Source organism: Aythya ferina (genome assembly GCF_964211825.1).
Source record: "Aythya ferina genome assembly, chromosome: 5".
Classification (NCBI taxonomy): domain Eukaryota; kingdom Metazoa; phylum Chordata; class Aves; order Anseriformes; family Anatidae; genus Aythya; species Aythya ferina.
Genome location: NC_140301.1, coordinates 43,148,354 through 43,170,368, shown reverse-complemented (window position 1 = coordinate 43,170,368; position 22,015 = coordinate 43,148,354). Strand labels below are relative to the sequence as shown.

At 49.0% G+C, this 22,015-nt stretch overlaps 1 protein-coding gene and 1 long non-coding RNA gene across 4 annotated transcripts in view; both read right to left on the bottom strand.

The window, feature by feature from the left end:
• The window catches only part of BRSK2 (BR serine/threonine kinase 2), a 300,200-nt gene that overhangs the window by 110,294 nt on the left and 167,891 nt on the right, over positions 1-22,015 (bottom strand). The gene's annotated exons all lie outside the window — the stretch shown is intronic.
• Positions 14,347-21,753, bottom strand: LOC311438073. Its single transcript, XR_014693915.1, has 2 exons — positions 21,662-21,753; positions 14,347-15,303 (listed from the first exon to the last, which is right to left on the bottom strand). It is a non-coding gene; the product is annotated as an uncharacterized lncRNA (long non-coding RNA).

Below are 22,015 nucleotides of genomic sequence, written 5' to 3'. Positions count from 1 at the left end.
CTTTGTGCAAGCCTTCAGGGCTTTATGAAGGGGAAGTGTTACTACTTTACTTCTAGTTCAGGCTTTGGCCACTGTGTGGCAAGACAGAAGTAGCTGCACTTCAACAGTGCTCTCTGAACAGCAATCTGGTAAAAGATCATCCTCAAAGCCCTTCCAGCAGTGCTGTTCCTCTTCTCCCCTCCAAAGGCACAACAGTTCCCAAAAGGCAGCAAAGGACCACACTCATGACATGACTCCCGCAGGTGCTGTCACTGGGGGGCTCTCCTGGCTCTTATTCCCCCAGAGAAGCCAGAAATTGGTAGGGCTTGGACACCGACTGGGAGTCTCAGTAGTGGTTTTCTGCTCAGGAAGATGGAGTGCCAAAGGAAAGGAACCTCCTTTATACAAAAAAAAGGAGGCCTGAAGCAGCAGGCAGCTTTGCCTTCCTCCCCAGAGCTGTGCCAGCTGCTGGCAGGCCTTTTCTGCGCAGCCCTGGCCTCGCAGGGTGCTGTCCAGCAGAGCTGGCAAGGCCGGGGGAGCAGAGAAACCCTGCAGGGGCATTTGCCTGGATGCAGATGCAATTATCAGAAAGCAGGCCAAGCTCGGAATAGCACGTCTAGGGAGGCTCAGAAACTGTGCTAAATGGGAAACATGGAGAAACATTTGCATAACAGTTAAAAGGGAAAGAAAAAAAGTGGAGCCCTCTGCATCACACAAACACCAGGGCATGTGACGGGATCCCAGCGATAGCCTGGGCTGCCTCATGTCACAGTGGGTTATCGACCATGAAGCACTCCAGTGCCTTGGCGCTGGGGGAAAAGCTGTGAAAGGCTTTGCAGGGCAAACAGAGGCACTCTGCTAACTTGTAACCTTGCAGGTGCCAATTAGGGGCTTTAAAAATCTATGCAGGAGGCTGATTTGACAGGATGCTCCAGTGATTCAGCTAATGACAAAGAGCAACATGAGGGCAACACAACCCTTAGAGGAATAACGCAAAGCTCCGGTTCCTCTCCTCTGCCTCTAATTCACCCTCCTTCTTCCCCCAGAGGAACTCGCATCTCTCTGGTTTAAGCCCATCTCATCAGCACAGTTTCCTCTGACGACAAGTGCTCTGCTCCCTCGCCTTCCACACCACAGACAGCCGGGGTGCTCATTCACCTACAAGGCATGGAGAGCAGGTGGAGGGAGCCGTGTGCCATCCTCATCGCGTGTGTCAGTGATGAAGGAAGTTTCCTCTTCTCTTGTATCCCCATGCTCAGTAACAATTGGGTCACCCATCACCTATGCGGTGCTGTAAGTATTTGAAAAACAAGCTGGAAAGCTGTCTCAGGTTGTATTTTACCCACCAAATCTGCCTAAGCACTAGGCACGTCATTAAGAGCTGTATTTCTCAAAGACCAGCTATGCCCCAAAAGCTGGAGGACAGCTGATGACACTTCTTGGATGCTTTGAAGTTCACCAGCAGCACGCTACAAAGCTCTCTCTTTCTCCATCGACACCGGTGACTCCTGTATTGTTCAAAAAGGTGACCTGAGAAGGAGCTGCAGTGCTGGTGAGGAGAAAAAAGCCCTGCAGGCTGTACATTTGTTGTGTTGTTTATCCTAATCTCAGCAAAATGGTGCCTAGCAGGAGAGGAGGCAGGCTTTCATCTGAAACTCAAGCTCTCTAACGTTGACCCTGCTATGGTTTGAAGTAATTAATGAAATAATGTTCAAGACCGTCCCTTGGTTACTAGAAACTCAATCTGGACATGAACTTTCACCAAGTTCAAAATTATTCTGACTTGAGAAGAACTTCAAAGGATGCAAAGATTTGGATGCTTATCTAACTCCTCAGGCTAGAATTCTGGCTGGAAACCTTGTACCAAAATACTTAATTTCTCCAGTGTCTGGCCTGCTGCAGAGTAATTTGCATTTCCATGATGAGAGCACGGAAAGTACAAAGTAAATCACTGTGATAGTATTTCAACCCACTTCACTGAGCTGAATTGGCAAAAACAAAGGTACAAAACAGCAAGAAAGTAATCTCAAGTTCTCTGGAAAGTCTGCGTTTTTGCCATACCAGAAACATCCCATGAACAGACCCCAGGATTTCATTACTTTCGTATTTTTGCTTCCATGAAGCTCATGTGGGACTGAAAGTTAAAAATGATGAAAAAAGATTGGCTTTGGTGAAGCCCATCTAAGTCACTTTTTCACATTTTTCCATAACAGAATAAAAAGGCTATTTTTGAAATGAGAGAACAGCATTAAAATAGAAATAGTTTTATACAAATAACAGTAGACCCAGGGTCACTGCTGTGAGGATATCATTCTTCCAAACAAACTTAAGCCACTACAATATCTAAGCAATTCCGTGTTGTACCAGTTGCATCCTTAATTTCAATGGGAGCATAAATAGCGTGTAAGTGGAAAAAAATAGCTTTTAAATGATGAAACATTAAAATATCTTCCTCTGCAGCTCTGAATTTAGTTGTTTTTTCACCAAAAGTAGCCTTTCATTACATTTATACAAAACTTCAGCAGGCCATTACAGAAGCAAATGGAGAACCACAGAGGCTGGCCATCCACGGAGAGTATTTCCTGCTGCTATTGTAGCCATTAGCTTCACATTTCTGAATGCACTGAGACAGATTCACAATGCACTGAAGTCAACAAAAGACATCAATTGACTTAAGTGGGCGCTGAATCAGACCTTCTAATGATCATTAAGTGGTATCTGGAAGAAATCTTCTATTACACAATTTTGACTAATTAAATGCTTTAGCATGAATTCAGGTTTTCTGCTAAGTACTAGTAATTATAAGAAGATTCTGCAAAAAGGGGATAAACGCGGGGAGAAACTAGATTTAGATATCCATAGAATCAGGCAGCTAGACAATGCTGCACAAAATGCAACAAACAGACAAAATTACTGGAAAGCTGAGCAATTCTTCATTTTATTGAAAGCTCTATTATGGGCTCATTCTACCACAATTTTTGTTTGTATGTGTGCTTTTCAAAGTTATTGCCCCATAAATGAAAATGAAAATAGGTATGTATGAGAAGCGAGCGAGTCGCATACTTGATGTTAAAATTTGCATGTGCAAACTTTTACACCACGAGGCTCTGGTAGGGAAATTCATTTTCCACAAAGTGCCATTATAATAGGATGTCAGTTTCTACTTGTCTTTATTGAAACAAGTACCTTTCCCGAGTGCCTTCAAAATCGCATTGCTAGATGCTGCAGGGAATGTTGAACTTGGGCCCGAAGCCCGAGGGCACGAGACCAGCTGAAGCAGTATGGGAGAGTTGTCGTGGTGCCCTCCCTGCTGGCTTCCCCACTCCTCCACAAGATGAGAGGACACCTGGCCTGGCCAGGCCCACTGATTTCAAGCTTCCGATGTGACGGGCTTTGGAGCCTACAGGTTATCTAACCACGGAAAATCCCTCCCAGGATCTTCATGGTTTAACTCGGCAGTTACCACCCGCAGCATTTCCCGGCGCTCTGCCATAGGCTACCGAGTACATACGGCGCTTAGCCTCACCCGCAGCCTGTGCTGCTTTACGGAGCATTGGGGCGTCATGCGAGGGACGCTGATGGGACCTGACAAGGAGTGGATTTCTTCTTTCAGCACTTGAGATTATCTGCTGCCTGGTGGTACGCAGCTACCCAGTGACTGACGCACGAACCTCTGCCAGCAGGCAGCAGAGGGGGCCCCTTTACACCACAGGGCAAACAGCCTCCCCGCGCCTCCTGTCACCTTCCCTGAGTGCCACATCCTGGCTGCCATCATCGGGCAGCGCGGGGACAGGGCACGAACCAACAGCCTCTCTGCATGGGAAAGGACCCCATATTTCACTTGGCTTTTTTTTTATCCCTTCCTTATCCTTGTTTTTAGCTGTAATGCACGCTGTGCTTGCTTTCATCCAAAGCAGAATGCTTGCACTGATGTTTTGTTTTGTTTTTCTGAAAAAAAAAAAAAAAACGAAAAAACAAAACAAAACAAAACAAAACAAACAAAACAAAACAAAACAAACAAACAAAAAAAAAAAAAACCAGGTGCAGCCTGGTCATTATGAGAAACCGACTACCCCAAACAAGGAGGCTGAGCCAAGCCTTTGTGAACAGTTATAGCTGCTGCCCCAAAGCTCTCCTTGCCACCCCAAATCCACAGAGCTCACCCCAAACTTAGGAACTGAAGCCTGGCCCCCACAAGCCGTGCTGTAGGCAGGACTCACCTGAAGCTTTTTTCCTTAGGGACCGACAGAGTTATGCCTCTGACACAGCTCTCAGGAACGCTCAGTTGCTCGCTTCAGGGCCATATACACTAAAGACCCCAAGAGCAGGAAGCCTAACAGGCCCTGTGCAGGGACACCCTGCAGTTCGCTGTGCTCCAAACACAGAGCTGAGAGGGAGGGATAGAGACATTACAGATTGGATCTGTGCAGCACCAAACACAAACTGGAATGGCTGAGCCACAGAGGGTGGAGGATGCAGGAGATGCTGAATCCCGGAAGGGAATATGGGCAAGCACAAAAGGCTTGATATAGCACAGCAGAGCTTAATGTCCTGCCAAAAATCCAGCGCAGAGCTTCAGAAAGCATTGGTTGAGGCATGTGATAAGGCAGAGTGGTTCCCAAGAGCACAAAGACCATCCAGGAAAGGGACTGAGACAGTGAAGAGATGCCCACGGCACCACGGACTGGCTCCCTCAGGGAGTCCACTGTAAGTACAAAGAGAAATTTAGACGGACAGTTTTGGAAAAGCTTCAAAGGATAAACTCTCCACTATTTCCTGCGTGTCTTGGCTAGCTTCTTTCTCCCTCTTCCTCTTTTTCTCCATTAGTCATACTGGCCTTGCTTAGCTCTTCGGCATTGTATTACACAAATGTCCTTTACACTTTCTCCCTAATACTCTTCCTGAAGTAATCAATAAGATTGCTCCTGTTTCCTCCTCTGAAACTTTCCTTAATGGCCATCTCTGGTTCCCTAACAAACCAGGCAGGTAAGGAATGCTCCAGGAGAGGGCAGAACAGCTGGAGCTTTGCAGAGGCTGACGCAGAAAGCCAGACTCCAACCCTGCCCTGTGCTACTCCACAAAAAGCCTGATGACATCAATCATTTCAAGGAGTGGAAAACATATAATAGGGGGTTTGTTATTCTACTGCATCCTTCATTTTTGGGTGCCCTTGACTCTTAGGTGGATATTTGTATATTGGGGTCTGGTTTCAGCTGACTTAGCGAAGCCATGGAGATGCAAATGGGAGGGAGCTAGGATGGCAGGGAGCTAGGAGGGATTCTCCACCGCTGACAGCCCCGCACAGCTGGCAGCAATGGGAGCAGAGGCTGAAGCACCCCACAGCTCTCCCCCTCACTTCCATTTTCTAACATGCTGCTGAAGCACAACTGCTCCTCCCAGAGGGTCACGGTCCCAGACAAACGGCAGCATGGATCTCATCCAGGAACCACGAAAAGGCCAAGGGCAGCGCAGCCCCACAAAGTTCATGTTTGCTCTTTGCTTTACAGTAATGAGGGAGCCTTGAGGGGTGGCCTGGCAGCGGCAGACAGAGGAGACGACAGCCAGCTCTCTGCCAAACTGGGGCGCCAGCAGCTGTGTGCTCAGGGAGGCTGAGCAACCCTTCAGCCCAGCTCTTCTTGGCCAGCAGCTTGTGTCACACTGCAGCAAGAACAGCCCCAGCCTGACCTGCTCCAGCTCTCCATCACCACTTCTGTCCATCCATCCTGGCTTAGGTATGTTGATCCTAAGAGCTATTTATTTAAGGTGTTGGAATTAGTCTGCTTTATCCTAAAATAAGCACTCCGAGTGCTGAGGAAGGCGCTTCTCTGGACACTGTCTCCATTGTGGTCTCTGCCTGTGCAATCTCCACATTTCCTCGGTATAGGCTGGCTTGAAGGAGAAACTGTGAGATCCCATTTCAGCTTCTTCCTAGTCTCCTACCCATGCACTTTTCTGGAGTAAGAGAGATGTGGAATATTAATCTGGATAACACTTAGAGAGGCATTCAGTATGCATAATCCTGGGGCAGATTTTTCACTATTTCATGTTTGATATGGGTTCCTCCCAACAAATGTGGTCCCTTTTATAGTTGCTAAGGCCTCAGAAAATGCATGTATCTCTCCAAGAACATGAACCAGCACTTTACTTCCAAACATCCCTTCCCACTCATATACATACAGGATTATAACTTTCTAATGCAGACCCACCTAAACCATAATAATGTCTTTTTGTATCTTGCAAGGCAGGCCTGGGAAATCAGCAGTGACCTCAAAATATCTTCGTCTCTGGGCTACCTGTCTGAAATCTAGGCAGCAGCAGAGGGGCTCAAAACCTATTACCCGCAGCTCTTTGGTGACCCACAGATCTTCATGGACTCAGTCCCATTCCCAGGTCAGGAGGGAACTCCTGGTGGACAGTTCACGGATGTTGCAAAACTCTCCCCTTCCTTCAGCTCCCACACCTCAGTGCTGAGAGTGACGCAGGCTTTCCAGACGACACCAGCCCCAATGCAACAGCTTTCTGCCTGCTGCTTCTGCTTCTTCCTTTGGCACCAAGGAGGCAGCAGAGACAGGAACAGAGGCTGGGAGCTTGCTATTGGGTTTCAATCTGCAAAAAGGACAGCTAATGAAGCAGAAATTGTAGTACAAAGCAAGAGGCAGAGAGGATACGAAGAAATAAAACTGCACATTTTGCCTCAGTCTTGAAGCTGCCCATGCGTATTCCCTGTCTCTCCTCAGGTTCAGCCTGCACCAGAAGACATTATGGCAACACTTGTACTCCCCTCAGAGAAGACAATGTCTTGCTCTGTTTTGTACAAGCAACAGAAGCTGCAGAAAATTAGTCGATTGCTGCCATCAGCATCCAGGATCTCTCACAGCTGGGAGTTAAGAGATCAAAGACAGCAATGAAGGAACATTTTATTTCTCAGCTATTTTATCTCTGCTCTTCTATCCTTTCTATCGCACACCAGCCCCTTATTGCTGGAGGTGCTGATGACATCTTGCAGCCAATCTACATCAATATCGGGATCAAGAAACCTCTTGGCAAGGGAGGTTTGCAAACAACACTGTAAGGAGAGGCTCTCGAGCATCTCCAAACAGGTGATGAGGATAAACAAAGTCATTCCTTCTCCACATTGTCCAAACCTCCTAGAGGTTCAAATCAGAGCTCAGACAGCTTTTGGTACATCCTTATAACAGGGCCCAGTCAAACTAACTCCAGTGGACATTAAGTCCAAGAACGAGGTTCCCTCTCTTCCCCCACAACCCCCTGCCACACCTAAAACACAACTGCTCACAATCAGACAGTACTAAAAAACTGTTCATATCTTGGACCTTTACTGGATGTCCCCAAACTCACCAAGGCAGAAATCCTTTCTTGCTGTTCAAAGGAACTGAGCACCAAACCACAGAAGGCATACCCCACCACAAGGTTATACCTATGGCTTACAAACAGCCACGGGCTAGTCTGGAATCAAAAAATCTTGGTGTAAAACCTTACAGCGTGACTTGGGAGGTAGCTCACAGCTGTCCCGGTACAGTTCTGTGCTTGTGGGGAAGGGGCAAGTGGGCATCTGAAAGTACTTTGACTGTCCCACATTCCTGGTGACACGTCCCTGAGACAACGGCTTTCTGGGTGCACACTGGTGAACCTCCTTGAGGTCCCGCTGAGACCAAGCTGAGCGTGACACCTACAAGCCTTTCAGGCCCCAGTCTTGCTCTTCAGGAAGCTCTCCTCCATGAAAATTACAAAAGGTTGTCACCTTCAGAAAAGAGAACACTGTTCTTGCTGGTTTGATACAGTTAGACACAGATTATTAAAAATTGATTGAGATTACAGAAGAAAAGTGATAGGAAATACCTGTAAAGTTTTCAAACATATTCTCTGGAGTCAAATACTTTCTTTTCCACATTTTCATTATACTTTCCAATGCATTATTCAGCCTGGTTGGACTTCCAGGAGCACTTAGCTTTGACCTACCTCTTTATCTCAAGGTCTGTGGGACTCCTGCTACTAAACGAGGCCAGAGTCAGGCAGCAATGAATGGCAAACTCCATCTTTTAGTTCTGTGTCTCTAGAGATGGGTCTTGCAATGCAAGGTCTGCCTCGCTATTTATGAAGGTAAGTCTGGAACATGATGCTGTGGCACCAGATGCCACTGATACCACACTGCAGTATTTCTGAGTGCTTCTGAGTCGTGACACTGAACTCTTTAGCTTTACCTGACTAAACCTGAGCTGAAGACATTCCCTATCCTAAAAGAGATGATCTTTACCACTTAATGAAACCCACCTCTGCAGTGTAGAAAATTTCTCCCTTGAATTACCTGGGTCAACCACATTTTTATGACCAGCAGCATACTGCAATGCAGATGCACCCATCAGCACAGCATTACTGCATGGAGACCAGAGGGAGCAAAGAAATGAAGGCATTTTGAACTTGAGAAAGGTGTTGTGGATCCTGCATCTTCAGAATGGTTGTCTTTAAGTGTTGGTGCTTACTTAAGTCTGTTCCTATTCCTTCATGTCTGCCTTACACAACGCATATAATACAGAGTTCAAAGATATCTGTCTCCAGACAAAGAGCAAAGACGGGATGCAATACTTTGTTATGGCAGGGATAATGCATCGCTAAAGAAAGTGCTAATGACTAAACGATTACATAGAGGAAGCTATAGGAAAGTCCAAGTGATAAGCAAATGAGCTTAATTCTCTGAAAAGAACAGAGCTGGCTGGACAGGCTTACTCTAGCTATTCCGGAAAGTGGCAAAGCAATCATTATAAAAACAGAAGAAAATTTGAAAATTGAGGTTCACTTAAATCACACCATCTTAGGCCCATATGCATTGGGACGCTTCGGCACATACAGCAGCATCCCACTTGCAGAAGCTAATCGAAAACAACTTGCATTTGCCAAATACTTACAATAACACTTACACGTGCAGATTAAAAAGTGCTCGCCAACAATTTGTTAAGAAAATACCAGGCTAAATTTGAAACCAGCAATGTAAGAAATGGACAGCTGGGCTACATCTACCCACCTACCCCCCAACTTCTCAGCATTTTCTGCCAGAGTACACATTCATCCGTCAGCTGAACCTTGTTCCCAGATGTTTGGAACATGCAAAAAACAACCTGTGAATTGGGGAGTTTTCCAAGACTCAGCAATATGGTCGCAACACAGTTTTGGAATGAAAAGGCGAGGGATGCTGTTCATGTCATCCTCGCTCAACAGAAAAGAAAACCAATTACACCTCTTTATAGGAGACATAATTAGCTCCCTTCTTTTCAATTGAGAAAGCCTTTCCCTCCTTGAAAACCCTCTGCTGCCTCCCACTCATCCATGGGGCAGACAAAAACCTCCACCAAAATCCTGCTGAGGCAGATGTCACACTGAGGAAACCCAGCAGTAACCTCAGATGGGAGGAGATGGTGCCCGTGCTGCTTGGCTTATGCGTCGAGTCCTGACTTACATTAAAGTACTGCAGAGATGCTGTGTGTGCACCAAACCCTGTGAGTTTGGATACAAAACCTCAAGGTATTTAGGGGTAGCTGATCATTACATTATTATGAGGGCGAGGATGATGCTGTATCACACTGCTGTGTAACAGGGATTCAAATGGTACTCAGGAAAGCTCAACGGACATTTGCCCCAAATTATCTCACATTTTATTTGCCAGAGGAACACAGTAACGTGAAGAGGTTGTTTTTCTTTCCAAGGGTTCTAAAATTATTGCTGCAGGCCATTCAGTGAGAAAAGATGAAATAGCAGGGGACAAGGAACCATGGTGATTTTTGGAGACCAGACCTTTTCTCTGCAGAGACCTATGTAACCATTAAACATAGTGGAGGCGATTTTCCCTGTCCTTGGTCTTACTCCATCCCATGTGGACAACTAGAGGGTTATCCAGAGTTCTGCCATGCCCTTCAGTATCACTCTGCTGCCTACACATTCCCTCATTTAGGGCAGGGTAACATTACACACCCAAACTGGAGCCTCCTTTTTGTTTTGGGGTGGCTTCCTTATGCCACCACAGAAGCCACTCAATCACACTCTGAAGTCCTAGGGATTGTGAGGGCCTTTTCCTGACTTCTGTTTTTGCATTCTTACACTTGTGTATGTTTCTAAACCATCAATATTTTCTCTTCCATGCTACTTTTATTTTTTTCTGAGGTAGATGTGATTTTTCCTCCAGACCCTTCCCATGTTCCCTTCATGGTGGCTCTGGATGTGAACTTGAAGAAAATCTCTGACTTCCATTTAAACAGTGTTTAAAGTGCTTGCTTTAGTCTCCACCTCTCTTACATAGTCTAGGGTCTACTTGTAAGCCACAGAAAGACAGTGAAGACAGTAAGAAGGTGAAGAAAACATTGCCTTGCAACTTCTAGCAAACAAATATGAAACAGTCTGAAAACTTGTGGTGGCCAATATGGGTGTTCCTGGTGGCCAAGCAAGTAGTGGGGACAGTTTTTACTTCTGACACATTCAACACACATCTTTCAGGGCTGCTTGTGGTGAGATTCCTTTGGACAACTCTTCATTTACCCAGGGAGCCAAGCGCTGCTGTCCCTGTCCCCTCTGTGGGAAGTGACCTGTTTGAGAAAGCCGAGATGTCTCCACAGGGTGTAATTTAGCACTCTCCAGGCATCCCAAGGTCCCTGAAGCACTGTTGTGTCTCTCTGATCCCTTATCTTGCTCATGATCTGCAGATGATCAGTCACTCAAAGCCCACAGGAGAGGGGAAGGCTGCCTACCTACTGAAGGCCTGAGTCTATCAGTTCCAGCTTCAAACACGAGCAGAAGCTTCACTTCAGGAAAACACACAGCACAGCGCTGATACATGCTCATTAGGGAAATGCGAAGCGGTTCTTTAAACATGAAACAGAAAATGAGCAAAGGGGAAAAAACAGAGCAAACAGTCCTCCCTTGAAAGTAGTCTGAATATTTTCAAGCACAACACTCCTTGCAGAGGGAAAGGGAATTTGTGGCACATTGCTGTGTCCTTTCCTTGATCCGAAGCAGAATGGCTCCTCCTCATCCCCTTCCATGGCACGTGTGTGCATTCTGGCCGCTTCTAACCTGGCCTCCGGTGGGAGCCAGCACCTCTGTTCAGCTCCCCAGTGGGATCGCTCTGCTGTTGATCTCCTTCAGACCCAAATCCCTGACTTACCACACCGCCCCGTGAGCTCCTCTCTCCTGGGAGAAATGGCCGATGCTCCCCGAGAGCCCAGGACCTCCGCGATGAGGCAGGGCTGTAGGAAGCCACCGAGGCCTTACATGAATGAACAAGTTCGATTTTCAAATTTAGGCCAGGAGCAGCTCGCCCAGCCTAATTTTTTCTCCCTCATGCTGTTTATTCAACCGAAAGGCTTTTCAGATGACCTGAGGCGATTGCCTTCATGGGTGAGCGTGCATTTGACCAGAAGCCCTGTTTGGCAGAAGAACTTTGTTATAAGCACTTCGGTTCTGTTGCCCCCACTGCATGCTGCTTTTCCTGGCCCCTGGCTGTCTCCAAGTCCTCCACAAACTTCCCTCTTCCAACACGCAGGGACCTAGCAGGCACACAGGCCACGTCACTGAACAATCTGAGGCTTTGTGCCTCAGCTGCTGCCCAACAGTTTATTGTACAATTGCCCTTCTGCTACATAAAACCATGGTGCCTCACGTGCAATGCCCTCATTCTGCTCAGAACACCACCTGGGTTCTGCAGCAGTGGTCCTCAACCAGCAGAATGAGCCAGGCGAGGGGTTAAAAAAGGATTTCTATCTTACTTTTACCCAGGGCTGGAGTATTCCCTTCTTCTCCTCCCCTTGTGACACCTCTTTAAATAGAGTCGCTTCTTCCAGCCCTGAGCCCACCTAAAGCCAAGGGGTCACGCAATGTTTCTCAACTCCTTTGTTCACCGGAGCAGGATGGGGGCACGAGATAAGTCCTCGCCGAAGCCACCGACACAGGCTGCCGATGAAGACATCAGCACCATGAAGAGCTGCTGCCTCCTGTGCTGGCAGCTCCCTCCCAGCCGCCCCCAGAGCCCTGTGGGGCCGGAGCAGCCGCCTCTCCCCAGGGCATCCCCACCGCAGCGGGGCTGGAGCTGGGCTCCCCCCGTGCAGCCGTCTGCTCGTTCATCACTCAGGATGCAGCTACTGCTGCAGACGCCTGAAGACTGAGGATGTTGCCTCCTCCTCGCGACGCAAGGCTTTTCTCCCTTCCCTGACTGCTTTTAAAGGGAAACATCCTTTTTCTGTGTGTGTGCTGCGACATGGGAATGTGGGTTCTGACCTTAAAAAATGTGACAAAGGCTTGCACTGCAGTCCTCACGGTGTCTGCGGCTGTGTCGCTGGTACAGGGATGTTCTGGCAGTGTGTGCCTGCCTGGGAGCAACCTGCCGTGCAGAAGCCCACTGTGATCTTTGCAGAGCTGGACCAAAGACTCTGCGCCAGTTTCCCCCCAGGTACAGCGTGGACGCATGGAGGTGCCTGCCTGCTGGGTGAAGCACAACTGCTGCTCTCTTTCACTCCCCGGAGTACAAAACTATGGGAAGCAAAGAGAAGTCAGAGCATTTGTGAGGCTGTTCCAACCTCCCCTTGGAGACAGGCACCTTTAGCTCTGCACGCTCTCTAATGCAGCAGAAAGACTGGGAAAGCAGACTGTGCCCTTCAAGCTACAGATAATGCAGCTGCTTGGCAAAATGCAGTGTGCAATACCAAAAGGGAAGGCCTCTTCCAGCAATGGCTTTTCCAAACCAAACATCAGTCGGCAGATAGGACAGGACTGCGGAGCATCTCCGCAATGTGAGGCACATCCCCAGTTTGCAGCTAATCAACAGAGAAACGAGGGCGCTCCACACGAGCTGGTGGCACAAAGCAGATGCAGTGATGTCAGAGCTCCCAGCCCCTCTGCAACACTGACTGGGCACAAACAGCAGCAACAAACCCTCCAGTGTCATGGACGACCCTTACAATGAGGGCATTTTGTCCTGCAGGACAAACAGAGAGAATCTAGAGAGAAATGAAGAAAACTGACCGCTTTCCAAAGACCCTCAAGGCGGCTCAGGTGCTTCTCCTGCCTTTCCACAGGGCTTTGCCCATACAGCAGCTCCACTCAAACTCAGCCAGAGAGGATTCAGTGCTTATTTGGTGGTAACTCATGCTTGCCTGTCTTCCTTCCTCTCCAGGTAAAAAAGCTCCCACAGAGCTGCTCTGGGAACAGCCAGGCATGAGGTGGTCTTTTGGGGAACAACCCTCATCTTGCTTCTGCTTTGTTCCTTTGCCCTTTCCAACCAGTTTTTTTCTTCCAGAGCAGTCACATCATGAGGGCAGTGACTCCAGGACCCTCGAGCACACGAGTAGGCTGTCTTTTCTTCTAAAACGAGTGTTTTTTTTTTTTCTTTTTTTTTTTTTTTTTTTTTTTCCCCAGAAGTGCTATTGTTACACTTTTTGTGAAAAATCATCATTGAGAAACACTAAAAAGCATTCTGCAAATACTGCTCCTAGTTGATATTTGTTTTCCCCCTAGGAATTCAGGTACTGCCAGTGGGAGCTACATGAGATGCTGACCACTCCTCCCTCAGGAACACCATGAAGCAGAAAGACACTTCCCCTCTGGCAGCTCTCCTGCCTCTGGCAAAACCCTTCCAGCAGGCAGGGCACCAGCAGCGGGTTGCTCTGCCCAGGGAGCACCCCAGAGGGCATGAGGGTAAGGCGCTGATACAGGGCTCAGGAAGCCTGGCTTTGCTTTCCAGCTTTTTTGATAGCTTTCGTTTGCCCTGGATGGGTATCTATGGGTATCTATCTCTGCCTTCTTTAGAGGATGGAGGAAATCAGACAGTTGACTCTTTTCACATTCTCTGCCCTTTTGCATGCGTTGCCTGTTTCAACTGTGAATGCCTCAGTCAGCGCTGGCCCCTTGCTTTGTTTTTAGATGCGTTTTTAGAGCACCTGGTACGCGAGGACACTGACATTAGTCTAACACGTGGGAAGACGCACCCTCTGCCAAGCACAGAGGGAAGATGGCATTTCCAACACCAAATGTCATCGCAACTCAACTCACAGCCTGCAGAGAACGAAGCGGCGTGGGGCGAAGTCTGCGCTACGTCAGATGGAGCAAAGCACACACTGAAAGCACGCTGACACAGCCAAGCACTGCCTCTGGTCAGCTCCAGCGGGCTCCTCTACTGCCCTGGCTCTGCAATGGCACCGCGACAGCAGCAGCTGGCCCTGCACAGGCCAGAAGTGAGCAGCCACGGCACAGGAAAACACCACGCCTCATATGCCAGGAGGGCAGGCAGCATTACAGGTAGACCAGTAAGAGCAGAGCGAGCTCCACGCTGAAGAGCAGGGAATCTTTGTCATGACAACAGAGAGCTGCTCAGCTCCACACCACGCGCGGGGAGCGCACGGCGAGGCAGTGCTCCGGGGCTCCTGCTCACAGCAGGGAGGTACCGGCAGCACTGCAGCACTGAGGGGTGGTTTATTTTTAACAGCAGTTTCTAAAGCCGGAGCTAGTGATTTTGTTTGTTCGTCACTTTTTATTCCATCCAATGCTCTGGCTGGATACCCGCTCCTTTTACAGGCTTTATTTATTTATTTATTATTGTTTCTCCTTGAAGCAGGGACTGCGAATGCTGTGATAAGTACGCTGAAAGGTTCACTTAGTTTCAGCTGCAGTTTCCCTAAGTGCTTCTGTGTCCCCTGCTGAACTGCTGTTTTGTAACGCTGGAGGTGGAGCACGCTTTGGGGATATTCCACCACTCTCCTGCCTCCACCGCAAACCCACTCAGCCACACCACGGAGCATCTGCCCTCTCCCCTTCCGTTCCTGTAAGAAGAATCAAGAAAGAGGCGTGGACCCTCACCTTTGTCATCTCTTTTGCACCCAAACCATCAACTGAGCAGCTCCATGCTTCACTCCTGCCCCGCGTCCTTCAGGGGGCAGGAACACAGCTTGCTGCACTCATCAGCCACGCAGCCACCGCTGCAGTGACGCCGGCACAGGGGAGGATCTGGAGCTGCAGCTCAGTGGGCTGAGGAAGGAGCTCTGCCAGTCGGTGCCCCTTTGTAATGGGTAGCGAGCATGGAGGGCAAGTGCAGCAAGGCAGGAGACCTGGGGCTGCCAAGGGAGCCGTACAGCACAAGTGCTGGGCTCTGCAGTCCCTAACAGGGTGAGTCAGACTCTGAAGTGCTGCGCTGCTCTCTTGGTTACAGCGGCTGCTAATTCAGCTGGTCGGGTAAAGCGTGCTTCCAGGAGGCTGACAGCAGGAAGCGCAGTGAGGCCTGGGACTTCTCCAGGGCTTGCAGTTGCCCAGCCCATCACACAGAAGAAGCACCTGCGAAATGCAAGTCCACGTGGGGACTGGGATGCCAAATGTCCCACAGGGCTTTGCTGGGTGGGGACGGCACCAGACTGAGTCCTTCACCCAGAGCCCTTCTGCCAGCTTCACAAAAACGCGCGTGGAAGCTTTCAAAAGGCTAATTTCTGAAGAGGGAGTAAAACACAGGGGCTGAATGACAGCACTCCCAGCGCTGCTTCTTAAACACCCAGCAGGATCTGAGGGGGTTCTTTACAGGTCGCAGTGCCCAACCTGAAGCCTTCTGCAAGCAATTCAGAGGACCGGGACTGCCTCTGGTGGTTACCAGAGCAGGTCCCCAAAGCTTTCAGACTCTCACTAGCAGACCTGCAAGCTCTTTACATGGAGGGGAGGTGGCAGAGGGGAGGCTGAGGGGATGCCGGCCTCGCAGCCTGGCAGTCGCTGGTGCATGAAGCAGAACAGACACCGCCCTCCCCTCCTGGAGCTGTGCAGACCCTGCAGGGCCGGCAGGACCCACGGCTGCTGTTCGTCAGCTAACTCGGCAGCTGTGACTCCGGCACCGCACCGACAGCGGGCACGGGAACGCACAGAGTGCTGCTGTTAGGGGTAGTTTATTCGGACTGGTTCCTCGAGAACTGACCCTTTGCCGGAGGTGGCACGGGAGCGGAGGTGAGATTCCCAGCCGAGACATCAGCACCGAGCTGTTTTCTGAGCCACTCTTTGTTGCTGGCTCTTCGCAAGCCTGCAGCCTCCGCTCCCTCCTCCCCTTCCCAAAAATAAAGCTCCATGATGTAAAAACATTCCTTTGGGGCTGGAGGTGGAAAAAGTAGGACACCACAGTTCGGAAAACGCTCAGCACCGCATGAAATATTCACTATCAACTGAAACAGGTTTACCCGGAGGAGGGTATGATGAAGAGGGAACGGGGAATCAATTTCACTGTCCTATGGTTTGTTATTCTGGCTTCTTCTTCTCTTCTCCAAATAAGCTAAGCTTTTTGGAAGCTTCTGGCTGACCCAGTTCTCACTCCCTCGCTTTTCAGTCCCTCTGTCCTTTCTGTTTTATGAGCAAGTCAACGTGCATCTTATAGGCACAATCCTAAAGACTGCTGCTCTCCAGAACAGGGCTAATAATGTAATAAGGTGTCAGAGAGAGAAGGAGAGAGTACGTGCAGCTGGAGCAATCCATCATTTGAGCATCAGGGGGATGGGGAAGCACCGAGTGGTGCCACCAGTCCCTTTAAAGGGTTTTCCCTTTCCCTTAGCAGAAGCAGCAAGAACAAACCAAAGGTTACAAGAACAGCTATTGCTCTCCTCTCTGCACTTCAGGATCGCGAATGAAGCAGAATACTTCTCTCTGTAACCAACTACCAACTTTTTGGTACTGGTTTTTGCTAGACACAAATGACAGCAAGAAGCTTGGAAAATATGGAAAGAAGGAGAAAAGGCTCTGGTGACGTATCAGCCTTCAGCATTAGCATGTTACCTGCTGCAGTTACGCCATCCAGGGCAGCCCCAGCCCAAAGAAAAATAAACTTTGTGTCCTGATGTACAGCGTGTGCAGCCTCATCGCCAGAATCACAACACCCCAGGCAAGGGGGGGGGGGCTCCGACAGTGCCATGGAAGAAAGGAGAAAGAAAGGAGAAACTGCAGAGAGGCGAAGCAGCGGATGATATGAGCTCCATCTGTGGTTCTCTGGGGCCACGTCGGGATGGGGATGAAGGCAAAGCCCAAGTGCCCGGGCAGAGCCACACAAGAGGATCGTGCAGTTGTCTGCCTGGGATACAGCCCCTGTGCAACCAGTACCAGTGCCCAGCAAGGACCTGACCACCCCCTCTGAGTCCTTCAGCACTGAGTGCATTCAGACAACACATATGGGAAATCACACGTTTAATTTTTTTTTTTTTCCCAGTGAGCCCTCACAGAGAATGGGCCTTATACAAAAAGCCAAGCTCCCGTACTCTGACGGCTTCAGAAAAAGCTACGACTGAAAGCTAATCTGCAATGAATACATTTTCCGCTCAACCAAACCCCAAATGCGTTTTATCAAACAAAGGAGCTCTTTAAATGATCACCTGCTCCAAAGGGCATTTTCCTAATGACAAAGAGCACGCGCGCTAGCCGTTTCTGCCACCACCAGCGAACACAGAGCCAGCCACTCCACCAAACGGGGACACACCAGGGAAGCTGTGCCCGCCTCACTCACTGCCTGCCACCCTCTGAGCTGGAGCCACGCCGCTCACTCGCGCTGCACATGGGACGGGATGCGACAGCGCATCCCTCCGAGACATCCTTACCACCCACAGAGCCTGGCCAGGCACCACAGACCGGAGCAGAGCAGGAACAAGCACGACCAGATGCCCACAGTCAGACCCAAGCTGATGCAATAGGAAAAAGCAGGATTTGTTCACTTTTTATGAGTCTGGGCTTGTGGTTTAATTCTGGTTAAGTCAGTGCTGATGAAATCGATTTTTAAAAATATTTATCAATTATAATTCTATGATTCCTATTTTTCTAAGGCCCGTTTAACATCACGCTTTTGTTTTGAAGCAGGTAAGCACAAAAACCAGACAGCTCTAGCCTTACTGAGCCTGGAGAAGGAGCAGAGGCAGACCTCAGAGCAAAGGCCTGGCTAGCCCTGGGGCGCCCCAAGAGATGCAGCCGGCTCCTGCTTATGGAAACACTCCAACACACGGAGCAACTACAGAGCGATTCTTCCCTGGCTTACCTGCCCTCAGCTTCTGGCAGTGTGACAGGGCTGCCCGGACTGCAGCTTCTACCCAAAGGGCACTCTGACTCTTGAAACTGCATGCTTCAGGCTTCCACTACTTGGTGTAATTTCATGATGTGGTTTTTGTTCCCTTTAAAGCTCCTGCCTCCATCATTTAACTCACTTCCCGCTCATGCTGGCAGATCATTTCCTAATTGCTTCTCAGAACCTGTGCTCTCACCACAGGCCCATGGTCAGCAGAAGGCCAGGACTTGGACTCCGATTTCTAGAAGTATTTGGGAATTCAGATGAAGGCCACCTATGCGGATCCATTTTTGTACCTTTCCCAGAAGTTCACTCACTTCAGGAATTCCTTTCTCATCAAAACCAGCAGTGTTTTCTGCTCTATTAAGTGATGTACAGATGATTATATATATTTGCCTTTCTCTTTTCTCCATAAGAACAGAAAAATCTTTCTCCATCCACTGAAGGGAAGCTCCTAAATGGCAATGTTAGCTCTCTTCAGATGCTCTTCTAGAGAAGTAATCATTGGAAAGAAAGGATTCTGTAATCAGAAGCAGATGACGATGCAGTGAGTGGATGGATAACAAAAGGTAAATGTTCTCCCTAGCTGAGCTGGAGGGAGAGGACTGGCAGAGAAAACTCCCAGATGAGCTCATATTTATACCAGTGAATTATGGGGGTAAGTATTTACTTATTTGCAACGCTGTGAAATAGACAGCTAGGTCTTTTTGCTACCTGCTGCTAGTATTTGCTTTTAGGAATAAAGCTGGCCTTTATGAGCCGAACACTTGCTCTTTTATTTCAATTAAAACATGTAAGGAGCTTTTAAGGAGGTGCTCCCTCTGAACAAGGTCAGTTCTCTGCCATGCCCCAGGGGGAATGACACAGGAGGAGCTATGGGTGGCACCCCCCCGAGGACCACCGGCTGAGCAGTGTCACTGTATCTGAGGAATTGCACGTTTTCACTGCACAGGCAGACACTCTTCAGGCTAGCAGGCTCACCAGGGGATTGTGTTTGCTCTCGGTGCAATGTCAGGAGCACGGAGAAGCCACATGGCCACGGCTCGATTCAAAATTACAGCGCCTGCTGGATGGAAACGAGCAAAGCCTCACTACCTGCACGAACCCCTCCGGTTGCTTCTGGCGGATCCTGCAAGAAAAATCAAGAACGCTCCTGGGGGTTTACAAACTGCTTAAAGAGACACTGTCTAATTCCTATATACTCTGCAGGGCTTATTAAAATCCTCCAGGAGAAAGTCACAAGCACAATTAGAGCCGGTTCCAGTAGCACACAGCTGCATCCTGTGATAAGCAGGGGATTGAGTGCATGGCAACACAATTTGACTCAGCCAAAACGGCTATCAGAGGGACTGATCATCACTACCTTCTCTTCCACTTGTAGTAGGCTGTCACTGTGCTGGCAGCAGCAGACTTCACAGGGAATAAGCACACCTGGGACAGGGCAAAATTTGGCAGGCACCTGAAACTCAGCAGATGTCAGGTGTTTTATATAGCATCCATTTTCCCTGGAAAGTCAGTCTGTTTGGATAAACATGCACTGATATAGATCGAGCCACCAACCCTCTTCTCCTTCACCTGCTAGCTGCATTATCTGCAAAGGTCTGACTACCTTTTCTTTAGTATTTCTGAGGAATCTCCTCTGAGAGAGGATCCACATCCTTGTGTCTCCAAGCAGGAGTCCCCACCGCATGATCCTCCAAGGACAGCCCTGGTCTGTCTTCCATCACTAACAGCAGGCACAGGTGCCAAGCTGAGCTGCCTACACCATATTTTGGGCTGTTATCTTTCACCTGTCAAAATGCCCCATAGTCTTTTGAGCACTCATGTAGGCTAAAACCATGAGAGTTTGGGATTTCTGGGGCAGAGACAAGAGGATGGGAAGGAAAGGAAGAGAAGCCATGCAGGGAGCAGAGGAAAAATCGTTTTTGAGGACTGTCATCTGCCCTGTCTCGTTCTGTTTACGTATTTTCGATATAAATGATACCAGATTAGTAAGTGTCTGCCAGAAATACAGAAGGCCAGCCCCTGTGCAGCTGCCCAAGGAGAGCTCTGGAGATAAAGAGCTCAGCTATTTCTAACTGGCAAATATTGTTCTGTGGGATTATTAATGCCTGCTGCAAACTTGGCTTCCAGGGGGTGCCTTCTCTGGGATCAGTGGGTGTTCACAAAGCTTCTCCTCTGCAGAAGGTGTTAATAGCACTGCTTACAAGCAACATCCCCAGTGTCTGTATTGTCATGGGGATTTCTGCAGATGGCTCACAGTCATGACTGTTGGCAATTTATTACTGCTCCCTGCTCTTCTTTCTTCCCTTCCCTCTCTGCAAGCTCTTCCTAACGTCGGCCCTCCTTTCCTTTAGCTGTAGCAGGCAGCCTGCAGGAAGCACTGGCAAACAGGAAAGGAAGAATGAGCTGGGCAGAGCACCTCAGACAGGTGCACGGCTCAGGGGCAAACGACTGCACAGCCCCATGTCACACACGTCAGCCCTGGATTAGATAAACTGGCAGCCAGCCACCGAGATAAAGTGCCTGCCTCTGAATCCAGCAATGTCAATTGTCACGATGTTAAAAGGGAGGGAGGACGGAGAGCGAGGATGCCCAAGCTGGTGAAGACACGCAGGTGAACCAAACTGGACAGATAAAAAAAAAGAAGACAAGGACAATAGATGCTAAACATACTCCACGGCTGCAAGCTCTGTCCTGCTGCCCTTGGCCAATGATTAATGTTCCTTTGGAGCACGTACAGGTCTGCTCTTAATGGGACTCCCTCTGGACTGCAACTGGGAAAAACGCCACTGAGGCTGCATGGGGGAATTTGAGAGGAGTAAAATCAATCTTTTTTGCCTTTTAAATAATTTTGTTTCTGGCTGTACTTTATGCCTGAATTTCAGACTGTGCAACTTTCTTCCTCTGGACCAGGTATCACACCTCCCTCTGTTAATTTACCAGGAAAATCTGAATGGTGAGAGTTGAAGAGAGGCTCAGGATGTTGATGGGAGAAGCCTGCAGGAGGGGATGATGTAGGCTGGAAAGCAGCAGCCTGGAGACATGGGCCTGAAGTCCTGGTGGGGGTCCTGATCTGGATTCTGACACCAGGCCACAAGAGAAGCTGTCTGAAAGCAACCTGTGCACGTACAGACTATGCCCTGTGTAGCTCTAGCTAACTCACAAGCTGACCAGATGTGTGAGAATGTTTCAAAAGAACTAGCAGATGCAGGGGCTAAAACTTCCTCTTTTTACTTGCTTTTCTTCCTGAGATTGGCTTTTACATTCCTATGTTTGTAGCATCTAATCCCTTCCCCTTTTCCTCTACAGAATTCAGACTGCTGCGTTCTGCTCAACTGAACTCACAGCTTCTCAATATTCCAGCAAAATCAGGGATGCCCCAAAGAAGGAAGCTCAGATCTTTAAGGAATACCCCAGAAAAGGCCTCCTCACGCAAGCTCAGCAGCCATTCTCTGAAGCCTGGTCACAGCTGTCTGCTACCTCTCACATGAGCATGGCATGTGCCCGGCCTGAGACCAAACCTGAGCAGGTTTTTCCCCAGGGAGCGCTGCCATCAATTTCTGTCACCATTTTCTACGTGCACCTGGGCACCCGCTATTTGCACCAGTTGGCACTTACCGTCATCCAAATGCTTGCCATAATTCATGAGCCTGGAGCAGCAAACACCCACCTTCCTGCCATTTCTGTCTTTCCTCAGGAGGGCTCTGCTCAGACACAGTGCTGAGGTTTCTGCTTTTTACCCAATTTTCCAGCTGGGTTAACTGAGGCATGCCGAGGTCAAGTGACTCGCCCAAGGCCACGCAGTCAGCTGCTCAGCCAGCACCACATCCCGGGCGCCGCCGGTCTCGGGGACATTTGCTCCAGCCGCTGGGCCGTAAGGCTTCCCTCTGAACTGTCGGGTGGCGTGCACGATACCTACAGGCCGTGGGAACCTTCAGCTTTGGCTTCCAGCTCTGTGATGCTTAGGAAGGA